Source organism: Schistocerca nitens, chromosome 2 (genome assembly GCF_023898315.1).
Source record: "Schistocerca nitens isolate TAMUIC-IGC-003100 chromosome 2, iqSchNite1.1, whole genome shotgun sequence".
Classification (NCBI taxonomy): domain Eukaryota; kingdom Metazoa; phylum Arthropoda; class Insecta; order Orthoptera; family Acrididae; genus Schistocerca; species Schistocerca nitens.
This window is the reverse complement of record NC_064615.1, coordinates 774,610,219-774,630,775: the sequence shown is the minus strand read 5'-3', so window position 1 is coordinate 774,630,775 and position 20,557 is coordinate 774,610,219.

The window sequence follows — 20,557 nt, the reverse complement described above, 5'->3', positions numbered from 1 at the left end:
CGTGCTGCTGCTACGGTGGCAGGTTCGAATCCTGCCTCGGAAATGGGTGTGTGTGATGTCCTTAGGTTTGTTAGGTTTAAGTAGTTCTAAGTCTAAGGGACTGATGACCTCAGCTGTTAAGTCCCACAGTGCTCAGAGCCATTTGAACCATTTTTCAAACTTAAATGTCGCAATGCAAGGGAATTGCGTGGTTTTGAAAAAGTGATCCTTTAATATTGTTGCGCAATGTAGCTCTAGGAAAGGTGTAAGCCAGAGTGAATGACATAAATCCAAAGCAATGTAGTTTACCCAAGAACAAGCCAGCTTGCAAGATCCTCGAATGACAAATTCTTGAGTAATGCTCGTAGGCATAGAACACTAACCGTACAGGACTCACAGACGATGTAGAGAAGATTCAAATTAAGTACCACACACTTGGTCGCGCGTTCGTTGAGTATGCGTGAGACCATCACAGAGTTTTTATCCATCTTAAACGGGTGACATTAGAGAAGCGCTGGTCATCAAGGAGAAATTTACTGTAAAATTTCCAAGAGATGTCGGTCAACATAAATCCTCCAACGCTGCAAAACAAATCTGGAGAAAAATCACTGAGGCAAAGTCCGATAGATCTGGGCTCAGATGGAGGCTTATCAACAGCCGTTCCTTCTGTGCAACATTCAGGACTGGAATAGGAAAAGGAGCAAACAGCAGAGCCCCACCAATTACTCTTCACCCATCCACCCACCCGCTGCAAGATAATTTAAGGAATTATTTTCGGCCATAATGGCTATGTTTGTGAACCGTGACTGTGTGGGGGTAACTATTTTATTTCTAATTTCTACTACCTGTCACGTTTTTAATTTTATGTTTAATCTAACATAATACAACGCGTTTCGAACATGTTCTGTTCATCTTCAGGCGTTTATGCGTACATACAGAGAAATGTTATTTAAAAATTAACAGTCTTAAACTAGATCTAAAATTCTTTGTCCATTGTTTGTTACTTTAGCGGCTGGTGTGGCATTGGGGGGGGGGGGGGGGCGGGGGAGGAGGATCGGGGCACTGCATGGCTAGAAATCGAAATCAGTGATGTATTCTGCTGGTTTTCTTCCTTGTGGTCGACAATGTATGATATCACAGCGATTTATTCATCTTTAAGGAATATTAATGTAGATCTGCTGTGTACTAGATCAGTTTATAGTTTGATGGCACATCCCAGTAGGCAGTGTAGTAATTCCAGGTGTGACTGGTACACACGATGCGCGCACGCGATATAATAAACTTCTGACTTTAATGTAAACATCCCATTCAGATTATTCACTGTTGTGATCAATTCATCTTCCCTACAGGTAAGTGCTGTAGATGGATAGGTCGAGCAACTGATGAAGAAATAGAGAACGTACCTGTGGAGAAAAGAGCTTTATGGTGGTGCAACTTCAGTAAATGTAGCGATAGTTCGATAGGACACATTCTGAGACAAGAAGGAGGAGTTAATCAATTTGGCTGTTGTGACATGCTAAAGATCTACGTAGGTGGAATGGCTTTCTGCTATTCTCTTATACAACAGTCTAAAGTTCTGACATTACTATTGGTGTACTCCTGACTGTCGGTATTTGTCTGTGAATAGCTGATGCTGTTGCTATAGTCGGGATGGCGTAAGAAGATCCGTGGCAGCTCGCAAAGCTGTTGCGCGCTTTCAGCTGCGAAACTCTTAACGGTTTCAGGCGGAAACAGTTGCAGGCGGAAACAGTAGCCTTCTACAGAGCTATGACAAGTCTGAGGCATTATAATAGTGGCGTTTACAAATTCGCTTTACGTTATTAGTTGAAACAAGAGCGTGAAGCTGTCCAATTTACGCCGACTCAGCAGTAGCTTCACTGGAGAGTTTCGCTTGCAGTGTGGCTAATATCTAATAGTCTTCGATTTAGTCACGAAGGTAGACCTTTCATAAAGGAAAATAACAAACCAATGAATCGACAGCAGGAGCATCTGGCATAACTAACTTCATAATCCCTAAATTTTACTACTTAATATACGTGTTTTTAATGAATATTCATCATGCAGTGAGATCTGTTATTTTACTGAAATGGTACCATAAATATCGATCTACATACTACTTCGTTGTTCCTTACAAATTGTAACAGTGACGCATATTTCCGAAATTCACTCGTTACCCTTTTCTTGGTTTTCCCTAGAGCCTGTAAAAAAATATGCGAGTTAATGCTGGTAACGACGAGAATCTGCTTTTTACGGAAGTAAAAAAAAAAAAAAATGGAACAACGTTCTTTACAGGCGGCCTCAAGTACGGGTTGCTTTAACGACGTCCGTGCTGTGTGAATAAATCCATTCATCGCAGCAAGGAATGTTTTAACGAGGAAATATGGCGACTCTTTTGTTTCGGTCGCCAGCTGTGGTATCAGACGCAACGCAAATGTCGCTATGTATCTTCTGGAAAGTAAATGTCTCCCGAAAACAGGAGATTAAAGCGAAACAACTCGTTCTTTTAGACGGAGGACACATGAAATGCATTTATGGAATGGTCGTTGTTCGAGCTACTGTAACATTAGAACTTACGAAGTTAGGTCACGTTCGTTATGCGCAGGGCCATGATACTTTGTGTTGTCTCTGATAAGGATAACAGAGTTATCTGTGTAGATTATATTAAAATGTTGTTATTTCGTACCGAAATGTTTGAGTTACCTAAAAGGCAGGGCATATTTGGGGAACACAGTTCCTGTGTACGTTGCATACGGTGATGAACAGTTGACAAAATTACTTAGCTACATTTAGAAATACAACCACCGTTCCTAATAAGGAAGCTACGTGACGTTCTGCCTTTCGTTACCGAGTTCACTAAAACATGTGAAGTCAGCGGCGATCGACACATGCGTAGGATGTTAGAGTCTCGATGCTAACAGAAATACTTCTCCGCGAAATTTCGATGTTCAGGAGATTTCGTGACGTACAAATCCAAATCATCAGACTGCTACGACGCAAACTTAGCGCACTTTCTCACTGAATGGGAGGATGTAGCATCAGTTATGAGGTCGGCGGACCCTTTTGTGGCATATGAGACGTGAGGACTACGTAAAAAGTCAAGCGATTTTCACAAATGTCATCATCTGCTGCGCATATTCACTGACGAAAGATAAGGAACCCCTTACTGTATATTTAAGCTTACGTGGTATAATTGCCACAACCGTTAACTAGAGTCTTAAAACGTCAGTAGGACAAAGACACATTTTAATTGCACCATAGACCATGGGGCAATTGGACTGCGGTTTGATGTCCAGTAAACGACGCCCATTGGATATACTCTACATCCGTTCGCTCCCGCACAGTACTACCTACAGCGTCACAGGCACTGGGCAAGACGTATACCTAAGGCTCCACGTTGCATTCGAAAAGCTGATGTAAAAATTGATTCCAAAGCTATTGATAAATTGAGAGTATTTTAAGCGAAAAAAAACACTCACTTAAATCAAGAGTGTATAACATTACATGTAATAACTGTGGCGATGATAAATTGAACAAGAGAGAGGAAGAAATGTTAAGAGTTTAATTTTCTGCCGTCAACGTTATTATTAGGACGTACCATAAGGAATGATCCTATCATTAGGTGACAACATTTGCCATACCAGTACAATTATTTTTCCGAAGTTTGGCAGCCCGTTCAGCTCAAAATGTGTGTCGATCTGCCCCTTAGCGATTGAGGGAGCACCATAACGTTTCCACTTCAATTAAAAATTGCGAAGTTTAAGGGGCATTTTAAACAGAGCGGAAAATAAACGTGCAGTTAACTTTTACAGCGGCACCACCCAGTCACGTGACGATGCTGGAACTTGCTCAGCTTCACAGGAGGCACCATACAGTCTTAGGCCATTTTTGTTCCTCTGAATGCCAGTGAAATATTGTAGGAGAGGACGGTAGTGCCTTGTGGAATGAATATTTAAGTCCTGATCATATGCTAATTTTCCGTTGCCTGAAGGGGCAGGTCTTGTAAGTTTGGGTTGGGCGAATTGGTACGAGGGGTGTCATGTGAATATTAAAATAAAACTTTCATCTACCAGAAAGTCCGTTTCAACACACCAGTGTCTCACTAGAAATGATGCTGCTGAAGGTAGCATGCAGTGTGACCTCTGACCTTATTTGTCTGTAGAGGGACAGTACATAATGCCATCAAAACTTTGTTACAATTTGGTTTTAGTTCTCTCAGTCACAAAGCATTGTCAGAGATGAAAGTGACTTTTAGAACCGGTAAAAGTTCTACTACGAACCGGGCGCGGAACGTCCATAACCTTTTAGTTTTTACTGCTGTAAGATTTCTAGCTTATTTTTGGTATTCAGTGGAGGTGATGTGAACCGTCTTTGTATTCGATGTCATGCTTCACATATGTATACTGGATTTTTTCAAACAGGATTCTTCAATAGTCGCTGTGTTACGACACAGATTTTCTGAGTATACGCAAGCTGATCTTTGGTTCTCAGTAGCTTTGTCCTTCTCTGTGTAGCTTTCAGTGAGATGTAAGTGAGAGGGTTGGCTGTTGGTCACACTGCTGAGTGGTCTGGAAATTCAGATGTAAATACAGAGGATGTTGATTTTTGGACATAAGATTTTGTAAAGACTGATTTGATAAGTGGAAGATATTCAGCTAATGTTGTCACTGTATTGCTTGCTCACGCGTGATTTATCATGAGTTTCAAGGAGGCAAATTTTTAGCGTGATTTTTCTTTGTTGTTTCGAGCCAGTTAGTGTGACTTAGACGAGATTAAGAAAAATTATTTGCCATATGGTTTGCACTAACAGTTACAGACCACCACTTCTTACCATTTCAGTTACAAACTACACGGCGGAATTGTACTTTTTGTAAGAAATGAATTATGTTAAGATTGTTGCAATTGTTAAGGAATCATAATTTCACAACACAGTTTTTGAATGCTAGTCTCTTCTGCACTATTCATTTAAGTTCAGTTGCGTCCACTGTCTCCACACGAAAATTTGTAATCACGTGTGGCCGCATTGCACTTTGCGGAATACATTGTTCAAACTAAAGCATGGTGTGCTTAGTACAGTTGCATTTCCTTGCGCTGCTCGTAGACAAGGTTTATTTTCTTTAGCTGGTTTTCTGTTGCGCTACATGTTAACATTCAGCACTCTTGGGCAGTACTGAGTGTCCGTTGCCGCAAGGTAAGTCACAAAAGTCTGCTAGGGCCAGTTTAACGTCACAGTCAGGGCACAATAAAATCATTCACAGTTAAGCATTGCATTAAAAAATTGTATCAGGTTAAGTTTAGGTAAAGTGCAGTTCAGATTTCATTTATTTGTCAGACATTCGTATTCTTATAGAGCAATGTTACATGCTCGCGTTGCGCCATTTACAGTTCGGCAGTTTGGAATCTTTTTTAGTCAGTTTTGGTACATAAATTTGCAGGGGAATTTTCACAGAAACATTTTGTATAGTTATTCATTCGAAGTTCGGCTTGTAATTTTATGCAGAATTTTTACTCTGTTACTTATTGTGTATTGGAACTGTAAGATTTTTACTCAACTGCCCAACACACAATTTCACAGGACAGTTTCTTTAGGATACAGTTTTACGTTTTCTAGTTACTTTTGGTAAAATATACGAGGGTTGGAACTTTAATAGCGGCAAATATTTATTTACAGCTCGTACGAAATACATATACGTTTCAAAGTTTTACTGACCTTCAAAGTAGTCACCAGCATTGTGTATAACCCGTTGTCAGTGATGTGGAAGTCGTAGCATACTCTTAGCAGTGCCAGTTGTCTTGACAGTTCGAGCGGCGCGGTCTGTTGCCCGACGAATTTGTAGCAGTTCTGAAGCGAATACCGTGATGTATTTCCTACAGTTTATAAACCGAGTTAAACTCACGAGGGCTTAAGTGAGGCCGGCCGAAGTGGCCGCGCGGTTCTGGCGCTGCAGTCTGGAACCGCGAGACCGCTACGGTCGCAGGTTCGAATCCTGCCTCGGGCATGGATGTGTGTGATGTCCTTAGGTTAGTTAGGTTTAACTAGTTCTAAGTTCTAGGGGACTAATGACCTCAGCAGTTGAGTCCCTTAGTGCTCAGAGCCATTTGAACCATTTGAGCTTAAGTGAGGGGAGTGCAGTAGGTGGTATAGCACTTAGCAGTCCCATCAGTCAAACGAATCAGTAACAACTTGCACTGTACGTGCTTGAGCATTGTCCTGCAAAATGATGGTCAGGTCCTGGAGAAAGTGTCATCGCTTCTGTCTCTATGCTGTTCATATTTGGAACACAACCTACGACCAGCTTCACGGCATTCGCTTCAGAACTGCTACAAATTCGTCGGGCAATAGACCGCGCCGCTCGAACTGTCAACACAACTGGCACTGCTAAGAGTATGCTACGACTTCCACATCGCTGGCAACGGGTTACATACAACGCTGGTAACTACTCTGAAGGTCAGTAAAACTTTGAAACACGTATCTATTTTGTACGAGCTGTAAATAAATAGCTGCCACTACTAAAGTTCTAAGCCTCGTAATTTCAATACAGCTACACCGTTTCAGATGGATACTCTTTATATCAGATAGCGTTTACCTAAGCACAACACTTGCATTGTTCAGATTAACATTACAACAGAGGCACACAAGAGTCTAAAGACGGGAAACCAGTTCTCTCTCTCTCTCTCTCTCTCTCTCTCTCTCTCTCTCACACACACACACACACACACACACACACACACAAGAGAAAGTAAACAGAACACAGTCTGTTTATTCACCCCTCATGTGACACCACCGAATCAGAAATCTGCGATGCGTATACTCTATTGAGTATCACTCCTTCAGCATTGTACAGAAAGTTGTGTGTTGTTCAGCAGGTCTAATTTTCAATAAGCTTGAAATATTGAATGATAAATCCCAAGTATTCCTACTGAAACTGAAAAATGTATTCTTGTACTACGTTATTTCTTTCTGTAAAGTAGTTCGTGGCAGTATTTCAGACTTTTTTTTGTGTAATGTATACTACTACACGTTTTTCCGTTTTTATTAATTCTTTAATTCTTTTGTCAATAAATAATCCATTACTGGGTAGCTTTGGCTCACATGGTCCCATGGGATGACTTTGATTCGTCCATGCAAATACGAATGCTGGAGCACAAAGTTTTTTAAGCACCACAATTCTGAAAATATTTTTCCCTAAGTTCTTGTGGAATCTTTACATAACACTGTTTCTTTCACTCATGGTCATGACCTATTTCCCGTATTCCCATTATTATTCCTTTGTTAACCGTTGTGCACTCAAGGCCTGCATTCCTCTTCTGTTTCTTTTCCTTTCTTTGGTTAGTTTTATTATATTATTATTATTATTATTTTTTTTTTACAGAAACATTTTCAATCCCACCCTCTGCATTTTGTTCCTGCAGCTCAAATGGTTCTTTCATAGTCTGTGTACTTTTAGGATTCGTCTATGTTTTCCTTCTTTTTCCAGGGAAGTGAAAACAGCAATAGCACTACTATTAGCCTATTAGCTTCGGAACAGTAACGCTCTGCAAGTGTTCATGTCACAAGTGCAAAAGATGGTAAGCCAAATAAATACGCACAGACGATTGCAGAAAGTAGGTCAACAGTTTATAATGCATAACAGTTAGTCTAATAATGTTTCAAATTGCACTATTTATACTTAATATGCATACAAGACACGTGCTTAGTTTTCCAAGATCAAAACGTGTTAATCAACATAACCTAAATGTATGCTGAGTCAAGTACTCACATTGCTGATATTATGATCTTCATCGCTTTGTACATCATTGGGCGGATTATACTCACTGCCAGATTCTTCAGATCATATATTACTATCATCAAGATCTCTAAAGTTCAATTGCATTATCGTTTTCCTTTGCCTTTTGGAGGAGCAAATCCCACTCGACCCTGTCATTGCTTCTGTCGGATACCAACGTATGAATTTTAGATGATGCAATTGTGGCTTAAAAAATGTGTATTACTCTGCTATCTCTTGGCTTTTTACTAGATCTACGTGATATCCTGGTTGATTACCACAGGAACAGTCTCAGGGTTACCGTATCTCAACTTTTAACAAAAGGTGGGTTACCATGTTTTTGCTCCCAGCCCTTTAAGTAAGCAGCTGCAGGTTGAGGAGTTTCACGTGTTGTTCTGTTATTTCTGTTTGTTGGAACAATTTTCGACGTGTGCCTTGATGATCTAGCAAGAATTTTCAAGGTTTTGATCTTTTGATGACGTTTATTTCGGAATCAAAATGTGTGTGATGTATGTCATAATGGACACACAAGCTTTTCACAAACAAGCGAAGAAGTGGTGTTCCATGAACACAGACTTAAAAGAATGAGTCAGTAAGACCTACGCGAGGTCTTGAGATCTACGTGACTTACTGCTAGGTATGGTGTGTGACTGTGAGACTAGGTGAAACTGAGGGCGCACTGGCGATAGTACAGGGTGTACTCAATTTCCCTCAACACGGAAAGAAACCCCGACACACATTCGTTCATTGACAACCCTTTAGCTATTGTTAAACTGCTACTCTACTGTACACTAATACGTAAATACAAGTCGTTCTTCAACGTTGTTACCAAAAATCTTGATTAGTACTTCACCGATCTGCCGCAAGTTTTTATACGTTACTCTAGCAAACATTCAGACGGACACAGGTATATACTGTAGTCCGAATATATATATAAAAAGAAAACAATGTTAGAAATAACCTCGAAAAGTGATAGACCGATATACTTAAAATTTTAACACAATGCGGTAAACATACATGCAGATAAGCATATGCAGTTTACTTTTTTATAAACGAAAATGGGCAGGTTTCCTGTTAAAACAGGCTACGGGAAAGAAAACGTTGTGCTGCGCTGTGGATATGTGCTTTTTCGTTTTCTTTCTCGCAGTCAGACGGCGCTGCCCATAAACGTTACACAAATTGGTTTTCCGACAATTACGTGTTCTTTCTCTTATTTACAATTTTGAACAAAAATTTTATACACTGTTTTTCTTGTTGGTCTACGGTTTTATGTAGCTGCTGGTTCGCTCGTTCTAGTTGAAGCTGAGTCAGAACACTTCTTGAGATCTGTCACCCGACGTAATATCTGACGTATTTACTTGTTTATATATATAAAATCTGGTCGCTATATCTGATTCTCTTGAAGTAGACGTGCTGCTAATCAGTGTCTCGGAGATCCCGTGTACAGCCGAGGAAAGTCTTGATTTCCTTACGTTCTGCAGCTGTTATTGGATCATAAGAAAATAACTTCTACTCATATCACGAAAAAGCACGTTCACTACTTCCCTTTTACAAACACTTATTTCATTGAATGCGTCTACAGATCATTAGAGTGACTCATGAATTAGAGTAGAACACAACTTCTCATACGACAAACGCCTCGAAGGCTCAACATTACATCCAAGACTACAATATATGTTGTTTTTCACCAAACTATCTTATCTTTCGTTTTCATTCTTGGAGAGTGTGGTTGCTCCTTGGCGGTCAAGCCACCGACAAGCCGCTACGACAAAACGTGAAAGGCCCCACTCACAGCAGGTGAAGCCGTTTACTTCTCGTTACACCTTGCCGTTTTCTCGTATTCCACATCTCCCGTTTAATGTCTACACATACAAAAACAAACACCAGCGCACAGTACACGTTCCGGGGTTTACTCTCTACTTAATATTATTCTGTCACGATTATCTTTTCTTGTACTACACAAGGAGTCAGAAATGTAAACACTTCAATAGCAATGTGCCGTTTTGTTTCCTCGCACCGCCGTCGATTATAAAGAAGACAGGAGAGTTTTATTTATGGCTTACGATTAGAGTAGTACTATCGAGTCTGATTCGTCGCCGGCCACTGTGGGCGAGCAGTTCTAGGCGCTTCAGTCTGGAACCGCGCTGCTGCTACGGTCGCAGGTTCGAATCCTGCCTCTGTCATGGATGTGTGTGACCTCCTTAGGCTGGTTAGGTTTAAGTAGATCTAAGTCTAGGGGACTGATGACCTCAGATCTTAAGTCCCGTTGTGCTCAGAGCCATTTGATTCATTTGAATCTGATTCGTCCGAAACTCTGTAACCCAAACTATTCATTTGTAGGTTAAAACTATGGAAAATAATGTCACTGAAGGTACTATGGAGAGGTTCCTCTCATACTTTGCCAATTATCCCAACCGATCTACCAATTCATTTTAAGCGATATCCAGCAACAATAAAACAAGGTTCATAGGCAGAGAGAGGGGAGGAGATGGAGATGGAGATAGAGAGCGGGAAGGTGGAGAATGGCATCGAGAGGAGTAAGGAGGAGAATGACATAGAGAGACGGAGGAGGAGATGGCGACAGAAGGGAGAGGACGAGATGGACAGAAATAGCGGGTAGGGGGGGGGGGAGGAACTTAGGATATATATTCAATTCCCATATATATTTAGCGATTTCGAAGCATTGCCTGGTTCGGTAGTAAGCATAAGAGCGTGTAAAAGTTTATCAGGGCCTAGAGGATGCTCCAGTGAACAATTTGAGGTAGGGAACCTGGGGTCGGAGAAGCCAGCTTAAGGAGGTACTAGGAATAAAATCACATTACTGTGTACTTTTTTATTTACATTTGTTAGCTGCACAATTAACGTACTATTTGTACTGTATCTTACAAAATGTGCTGAAAACTGACGACCATCAGCCTCAGTCCAAGCACATCGGCGAACAAGAAGTCTCATACACAAGAGACTTTAGATATCTCCATAGGAAATAATCAATGGGATTCAGGTCAGGTGACCTCGCATGCCATGGAATACGGCATCCCCTTCCAATCCAGGGGCCAGGAAATGCTGTACCGCTACTGCTCCATCGTACGGTAATGGACGTCTCGGAACAGCACTCAGTAATGAATGGGTCTGTCGTTGATTCATAGTACGTTCTGTCGTGGTCAATGTAAATATGATACAACAGACTCACCTTACGAACAAACTTGTATCATGACTTCCTGGTAATGAGGGTCGTCCTCCTTGTTTATTTGCAGGAAATAAAGAATGTACGTGTAAATAAACAGCATAGTACGTGTAAAGTTGTAAGCATGTTGGTTGTAAATAAGCTGGAAAACAGTAGTGCTAGGCAAAGCGGTAAACAAGTTTACAACCATATTCCTTTAAGCTGGCTTCTCCGATCCCAACTTCCCTACCTCAAATTGTTCTGTGGAGCATTCTCTATGTCTTGTTAGATTTTTGCACGCTCTTACGGAATGACCCTATTTAAAACCATAGTATGAATATATACCGATCAGCAAACAAAAAATAACATCCGGCTAACTTACTTTGAATCACATTTGCTGCACCGAAGTTGTTCAAAAATGGCAGTGAGCACTATGGGACTTAACATCTGAGGTTATCTGTCCCCTAGAACTTAGAACTACTTAAACCTAACTAACCTAAGCACATCACACACATCCATGCTCGAGGCAGGATTCGAACCTGCGACCGTAGCGGTCGCGCGGTTCCAGACTAAAGCGCCTAGAACCGCTCTGCCACCTCGGCCGGCACCGAAGTTGTCGATGAGTGACACCAAACATGGGTGTGTAGGACTTTAAAGGTAGAAAACCTAAAGATTAATAACCCGTAGACGATGAGACCATTAGCGACGTAGCAGCAGCTGTGACTGTGGAGGGACGAGGAGTGAAATCGGCGGAATATTTTTCAAAGAAACCATTTCGTCAGTTGTCCGAAGTTTCTAGAGGAAACCAGGGAAGACATAAAACTGGGTAAATGGACGGGCTGTAGCGCCTAGAACCGCTCGGTCCCTCCGACCGGCTCACATTTGTCCTGCTAGCTGTCAAGCACATCAGTCGCCTTCTGTGCTCGCATTTTATTTTTTCTTAATAGCTTACATTTCAATGTAATATTTTGAAGACACAACTTAAGCATCACAGCTGCATGGTAAGTAGTTTGTTATTTTAATCTTATTTATTACTGTTACATCACATTTAATGAAATCTGTGAGTAACTTTTAATTGCAATAATTCATTACATGTTTCATTAGTTCAGCCATGTGCCTCAAGTTGTACTGGTGCCTAATTTCGAATACTGCTTGGATGCCCAATTTCGGTCATCTGACAAATGAGCTCCTTTATAGAGTTAGCTCTTTATTTCTTTCGAGCATATGGCTCGGAACAAAAGGAAGTGTTGGGCAGAGGAAAATGTAAGGAAGGCAATGGAAGCCATTAAAAATAAAGAAATGGGATTCCTACAGGCGTCCAGGGTGTTTCAATTGTCAAAATCTACACTTCTGGATTACGTAAAGGCAGGAAAGCTGGAAGAGAAACTGGGCTCCAGGATAGGCAGAAAATATGTTCAGGTAGAACCTTCAGCTGAAGACAAGATAAAATGCAAGAAGGCAACTTTAGAAGAAGTAGGAGTATCTCCAAAAAGCGGTAAACATCAAAGTACCTAAAAGGCCAGCAAGAAGAACACAAAGGTGGCTTAATTGAGTAAGCGACAAAGAAATCTACACGTGATCTATCATCTGTTGAGGATTCAGAAAGATCTGTTTCCCTTGTCTCTACAGATGACGAAGACACCACAGATGAGGAAAGTATCTATTGTTCTCTCACATACCGCGAAGATAAACCTGGAGAAGATTGTATAAGGCGTTCACGGTATTCGCTTTGGTATATGAACCGGGTACTGGGACTGAGAAACATGGAAGACGTAAAAATGTGAAAGCTGCAAATAATAGCATAACGTAGTTATAAGTGAAATGTTATTGTAACTAAATTCGAATATCTTTTTGTACTTTTGGTAATAAAACAATATTCCTATAGGTATGCAATCTTGAACTTTCCTTATGAAATAACCCGACCTGAAATTAAGAACCACACTATCTGAAATTGCGCACCATTTTAATACACTCTCCAAAATTCACAAGTTTCTTTCAAATAAATTATGAAATGTAATCTGTTGACTTTCGCTATAAAACGTTATATATAACCAAAATCTATTATGTTTTACATATGTCAGTCATTTTGGGGAGCTTTCAGCTGATTTTTAACCAAACATATCCCTAGATTTCCTTATCTATCCGAAAAGGGGACACCTTACCCTACTGTTTTGCCTCTGAGGTTCAGAGGATAAAAAAACTTTTCGTACCGATTAGTGTCATTTGTTAGGTGGTGTTGGAGACGCTAAAACCGTAGGAATTGTAGCTGCTAGAAAGTTTTGGCACCGTTGCCTTTAATGTTTATGTTTTCATATACTTTGGTGCTGCGTTGTGGGATACATGATACAGTCTTGCAGAGAACGAGATTTTGTGGTGTTCAGGAAGTACGGACAATGATCGAGCAGTCAAATGTAACTGTCGGTTTTTACTTCTGGATATAGTGTGAGGCTCGACTTGGTTATTTGAGTTATGCAAACGTTGCTTCGGTTCTTCTGTTGAGAACTGCAAGCTTTTTCCATGCTAGTTAGAAATTTAGCTTTCGTTTCTGCAAAGTAACGTGTATGCAGATGTATATACCAAGTGACACTAAGTACAATATGGCATTGGTTCTAATTTTATTTTACATAGCTTTTTTGCCCTTAGGCATAATTTCGTTTACAATGTCATGCCATAACGAGCTTATTCTAGTTTATAACGTCGGATTATAGATCCTTTGCCAGATTATTGTAGAGTTATTGCATGGTTATTGCGTTCTATAGGGTTCCATTAGTGAGTCATCCTGAGTGCCCTATAAACTTTGACACTGCTGAAGAAGCGTTGTTTGGTGCAATTTGTTTGAATGTAGCTCTGTCCTAAAGAGATTTTTCGTACGTGGATTAGATCAGGAACTATTTGTTCTATTTTAATCGATACATCTTGTTCTGGAGGTTCTAAACATATACAGAAAGTGTATTATCGTACTTTCATTATTTTTTAATATTCTTTACGTTGTCCGATTAACAGCGCAGCGCATTGTAATTGTACGTCCTTGAGTCCTAATCCATCTCGATACTAATTCTACTGTTTTGAAGAGCACTTTACAAGTCGTCTCTATCCACAGGTACCAACTGGCACAAGCTAAAACCCGATGTGTATATCATATTGCAAAAACATTAAAAATGGTTAATATTTACGTTGGCACTTCCCATGCACTCTGCGGCGGGGGAATGGCAATGACATCATATGTCCTGGTTCCTAGTTTTACCTCGCTGTCACCTCTCCTAGTGCTTCACCTTTCAGAGGATCGTTTCTGCTAATACATCACCCGATATATAAAGAGCTGCCGGTAAGAATTTAGATCGCACACAGCTTTTTTAATCGCAACACGTATTATGGTGAGCTTCTCTTGCCAATTGCGCTCCAGTGTTACTTTGGGATGTGTACCGATAATCATGAGCAATTGTTTTATTTCGCCTGTTTGTGCAGCCAGATGTTTTTAATGTAATCTCTGTGCCATTCTAATAACACGATCTGAAATGTATTTGCGTTCAGTTTGGCAATGATGTATTCCTGTATAAGTAATTTGGCTCTTTGTACATCTTGGCTGCCGTCGACTATTGTACTTAAGTAATTCTGCAGACCCACGGAAAACACTTTTGCTGTTGATAATGAGTAAACAGAGCAGTTCGAAAATTGCGTATAGCGTCCTGCAGTGTGGACATTCTTGTCGTATGGCTCTTTTTTGTGAATAGGCCTCGTTAATTGACTACTAACACGTGCTTTTTTCATAATTTGAAGAAAATTATCGTTGCATCTCATAAGGTGCACGAATTTGAACAAGAACCCGTGCATTTCCCAATCAAAGGCCCTATCGAAATCTACAAATGCTAGTGCTGATTTAGTCCTGCAGATCCATATATGGTACGTGATGTGTCTCCAGTCTATTTGTATTGAGCTTCCTGTTATATATAGAAAAAATAGAGCCTGTACTTAGTGGGGTTGTACTTAGTGGCCTTAGTTGGCCATATGAGCGTCTACTTAAAGCACAGTGCTGACATTTAGTAGACGGCACACCTAAATGGAAGAGAACTGACGACTACCCGCCAGGGGTAAGGGGTGGCGTATGTTTTAAGGTTCCACTATGTGTTTGCTACCACAGAGAAAAAGAATTTTGTATGTTCTCGTGAATAAGTATTTCAATTAAGTACCGTGATTTTTCGATCAAAGGGTGGCCTGATGATCGGACTTGGTACAAAAATTGGTAACCAGCAAGCAAAAATTAAAAAAAAATGCAACTATAGATTCAAACAAACCATTTTTACTTCAAAAGGAGTATCGAAAATTCTGACTGTTCTAAGCCCAAGATTGCTTAACTGAAAGATACTTTGCTAATCTGTCCGTTTGTGTGTATAAAGTCCGCATTGCTTTAGGTTTTATTCGCAATTCTACCATAAGTTTCCCCGTCACACATTTTAACATACACTATGTGATCAAAAGTGCCTGGACACCTGGCTGAAAATGACTTCCAAGTTCGTGGCGCCCTCCATCGGTCACGCTGGAATTCAATATCGTGTTGGCCTACTCTTATCCTTGATGAAAGTTTCCACTCTCGCAGGCATACGCACAATCAGGTGCTGGAAGATTTCTTGGGGAATGGCAGCCCATTCTTCACGGAGTGCTGCACTGAGGAGAGGTATCGATGTCGGTCGGTGAGGCCTGGCACGAATTCGGCGTTCCAAAACATCCAAAAGGTGTTCTATAGGATTAAGGTCAGGACTCTGTGCAGCCCAGTCCATTACAGGGATGTTCCTGTCGTGTAAACACTCTGCCATAGGCCGTGCATTATGAACAGGTGCCCGATTGCGTTGAAAGTTGCAATCGCCATTTCTGAATTGCTCTTCGACAGTGGGAAGGGAAGCAAGAGGGTGCTTAAAACATCAGTGTACGCCCGTGCTGTGATATTACCATGCAAAACAACAAGGGGTGCAAGGCCCCTCCATGAAAAACACAACGACACCCTAACACCGCCGCCTCCGAATTTTACTGTTGGCAGTACACACGCTGGCAGTTGACGTTCACCGGACATTCGCCATACCCAGACCCTGCCATCTGATCGCCACATTCTATACCGTCATTCGTCACGCCACACAACGTTTTTCCATTGTGCAATCGTCCAATGTTTACGCTCCTCACACCAAGCGAGGCGTCGTTTGGCATTTACCGGCGTGATATCTGGCTCATAAGCAGCCGCTCGACTATGAAATCCAAGTATTCTCACCTCCCACCTAACGTTCATAGTACTTGCAGTGGATCCTGATGCAGTTTGGAATTAATGTGTGATGGTATGGAAAGATGTCTGCCTATTACACATTACGACCCTGTTCAAGTGTCGGCGGTCTCTGCCAGTCAACAGACGAAGTCGGCCTGTACGCTTTTGTACTGTACGTGTCCCCTCAATTTTCCACTTCATTATCAGATATGAAGCAGTGAACCGAGGGATGTTTAGGAGTGTGGAAATCAAGCGCATAGACGTATGACACAAGTGATACCAAACCACCTGACCACGTTCGAAGTCCGCGAGTTCCGCGGAGCGCCCCATTCTGCTCTCTCACGATGTCTAATGACTACTTAGGTCGCTGATATGGAGTACCTGGGTAGGTGGAAGCACACTGCAAATAATATGAAAAACGTATGTTTTTTTTTTGGGGGGGGGGTGTTCAAATGGTTCAAATGGCTCTGAGCGCTATGGGACTTAACATCTATGGTCATCAGTCCCCTGGAACTTAGAACTACTTAAACCTAACTAACCTAAGGACATCACACAACACCCAGTCATCACGAGGCAGAGAAAATCCCTGACCCCGCCGGGAATCTTGGGGGGGCGTCTGGATACTTTCAATCACATAGTGTACACAGCATTTGCAACAAACTCAACCGAAAACATAGTAGTTAATTGTGCAGTAAGCCAATCTCATCGTGAAACCACTCGTCCATTTTAGCTATGGACATATGATAGCATATTGGAGTAAAAATTTTCAAAGCATGTTAGTGAAGGTTATTCAAATCAGAAATTCCGCTGTGTTGCAAACTTCGTTGGTGCTTGTGCTGTAGGAGTTCATAGCCACATACACCCCCGAAGGACTTGTGGTGGCAGTGATCTGAGGTCATTGGTGGAAACATGAATGAAAATAGAAGTCTGAGCCAGGCCTGGAGGTTCAATGATTAAGGTGTGAAGAACAGGAAAACCAGAATCTTTCCCAGCATAAAACATTGCCTGTCACTTATGGCGAAATGAATTCCTGTGCTGTATGGTGCGAGAGGTTATGAGAAACGCACGTCACCGCCTGTTCTATGTAAAGTGAGCGCTAGTAAAGAGACGTACAGATCGTGACACACACAGAACTGGAGCTGTGATGTCGCGGGCGGGCACACAACGGGACGCAGCACTAATCTGGGATTACACAGGCGTGCCCGCTGACGGACAGCTACAACGCGGCGCTCATGCTCGATAAGCCAGACAGAGGCCGCAAACACCTGCACTTGCCTCAGGATTACTACGCCGGTTGCACTCGACTGCGCTGCGGTTTCAGATCAGCAGTTTCCCGATCGTCTCTCCGACGACTGAGTACAATATGCAGACAATATCTTCTGGAAAAGTGTTTTGCAGGGACTGGTGAAACAGGGAGAACGAAGAAGCGAGAAAGCAATAACAAACAATGTGGGCATTGTCATTTGCACTATACAGGGCGATTCATCTGCCCCTACCTATGGGTTTTATGCAACCTGCAATGCTTTCAAAACCACTTGCAGGATTTTCATATTCTCTCGCCCGCTATGTGCAAACTATTAGTTCTACAGAAAAAATTAATAGGACCTTTTTGTAGGAAACTTAATGAAGTTAAATTTTTCGCTGCGATACTTTATCACTACAGGCCTTAGTTTTCGAGTTAGTCAAGAAAAACGCACAAAAGAGGCCTTCAAAGGAGTTTTTTCTTGAATAACTCGAAAACTGCGGCCGCCAGGGAAACGTATCCCAGCACATAATACAACTACATTAAATTAACTACGAAAAAGTTCTGCTCATTTTTCTGTAGGACTAATAGTACACATGTAGCGAGTGTGAGGAAACGAAAATCTCGCACATGGTTTATGGTTTTCGAAGGTGCTGCGGATGACATAAAAACCATTGGTAGGGGCAGCTGAATTATCCTATGCTTCACCTAAGCATTTCACCTGAAGAAGGATGCCATTCGTGCAAGACATTTTGAGGACGATGAGGAGGTGTTTGGCACAGTGAAGCACTGGCTCCGCCACCAGGACAAGGACTGGTTTTGCGCTGGAGAAAGGCCATAGAACAGGACGGAGATTACGTGGAAAAATAGGGTGTGTAGATAAAATACCATTCTTTCGTTTGTGTAATTCTCATTATGTTCAATGAAGAACTGTTGAAGAAAAAAATGCGGTGCATTACTTGCTGGGCAACCCTCGTATATTAATTTCACAGTCATTGATGTCAGCTTCATTTTTTTAAACAGAATTACAGTAATTTCTGCTGCTATTTATGTTGGTCTACAAGTGATAATTTCAGTGGCGTTTATCTCTTCAAAATCTGATAAGTAATTTCGGGGAAATAGAATGTATCTGTTTTGAACATCAAACTGTTGCTGTCTTAATGCGGAAGTTCATTTTGTTATGTGGGACTTTTAGCGTCAGGCTTAGATGAATAGCTTACATGAATCACACTCTATAATGTTAATTAAACGACATGAATGTTCACCTGCTGAAGAGGTTTTTGAAAACGTACATACCCGATGAAGGGAAATAAACTACTAAAAAAAAGTGAAGTTCCAGAAAGGGTTCAAAAAAATGATTCAAATGGCTCTGAGCACTATGCGACTTAACTTCTGAGGTCATCAGTCGCCTAGAACTTAGAACTAATTAAACCTAACTAACCTAAGGACATCACACACATCCATGCCCGGGGCAGGATTCGAACCTGCGACCGTAGCGGGCGCTCGGCTCCAGACTGTAGCGCCCAGAACCGCACGGCCACTCCGGCCGGCTCCAGAAAGGGTGAGGAGGAAACTAATTGAGGGCTGTGTGATGTTATTTCGAAGATTACGAAATCAAATCGGATTTATGAGTTACTTGGCAGTATGAGCCAAGTGATCAGTGTGGGGCTGCACTCCCTGTCCTGGATTCATGCAGTAATTCACTTGGGAAGGGCGTAATAATGCCTTTGTATACTCTTCTGAGGCACGTTGGCCCACAACTTTCATAACTGGCCCTTGATATCTCCGATACGTGTACTGGGACGGAATTGACGCACGATTAGGTTCCATATCTGTTCTATCAGGGGCAGATCTTTCTGGCCACGGGATGTGCTCAACATCACGCTGACAAAAATGGTTCAAATGGCTCAGAGCACTATGGAACTTAACATGTGAGGTCATCAGTCCCCTAGAACTTAGAACTACTTAAACCCAACTAACCTAAGCACATCACACACATCCATGCTCGAAGCAGGATTCGAACCTGCAACCGTAGCGGTCGTGCGGTTCCAGACTGTAGCGCCTAGAACCACTCGGCCACCCCGGCCAGCTCACGCTGACAGTTTATAGAGAAATATGTCTTGTGTGGTCCAGCATTATACTTCTGAGAAATAGGAACAATATGACTGTAGCATGAAAGGAAGCACAAGAGGAAATCTGGAAATTTGTGGATAGGTCTTATGGAACCAAACTGCTGAGATCAGCAGTCCCTAAGCTTACGCACTACTTAATCTAACTTTAACTTACGCTAAGGACAACACACACACCCGTGTTCGAGGGAGTACTCGAACCTCAAACGGGGTGAGCCGCACGGACTGTGACAAGACGCTCCAGACCGCGCGGCTACCCCGCGCCGCGAAGCAAAAGAGGACGCTGGACGTCTTTGACGTACCATCGTGCCGTCACAGTTCCTTCGGTCACTTCTAGCCGTGACCTGAAGTCACACCCTATGACTTTCCGCATTAAGACCCCAGGAGTAACACCGCTGTGCATCTCCAAAGCATTGGAAGAATGGGACCTCTCCCCAAGTCTACATCTATATCAACACCATACTCTGCAAGCCACGTGATGGTGAGTGGCGGAGGGTTCCTCTGGCGCCATTGACTAATCCCCCCTACCTCGTTCCACTCGCGAATGGTGCGAGGGAAAAATGACTGTCGGTAAGCCTCTGTAATGGCTCTAATTTCTCGAAATTAGAGAAATGTACAAGGGAGGAAGTAATATGATGTCCCACCTCTCCGTGATGCACAACGCCTCTCTTGTAACATCTGCCACAAGAGATTGTTGAACATATGTGTAACGCTCTCGCGCCGACTAAACGATCCTGTGACAACACGCGCCGCATTTCGTTAGATCTTCTCGTCTCTTCGATCAGTCCTACCTGATAATGATCCCATACTGATGAACAATACTCGAGAATCGGTTTTACACTTTACATCCACTGTGCTCGTGAATGAGTTACATCTCCTTAAGATTTTCCCTATGAATCTCAGTCTGGCATCTGTTTTTCCTTCTATTTGCTTCATGTGGTAATTCCAATTGAGATCGCTCTGGATAGCCACTCAAAGATATTTCACGTTAGATACTGCTTCCAGCAGTTCCTCATCAGCAGTGTAATTGTA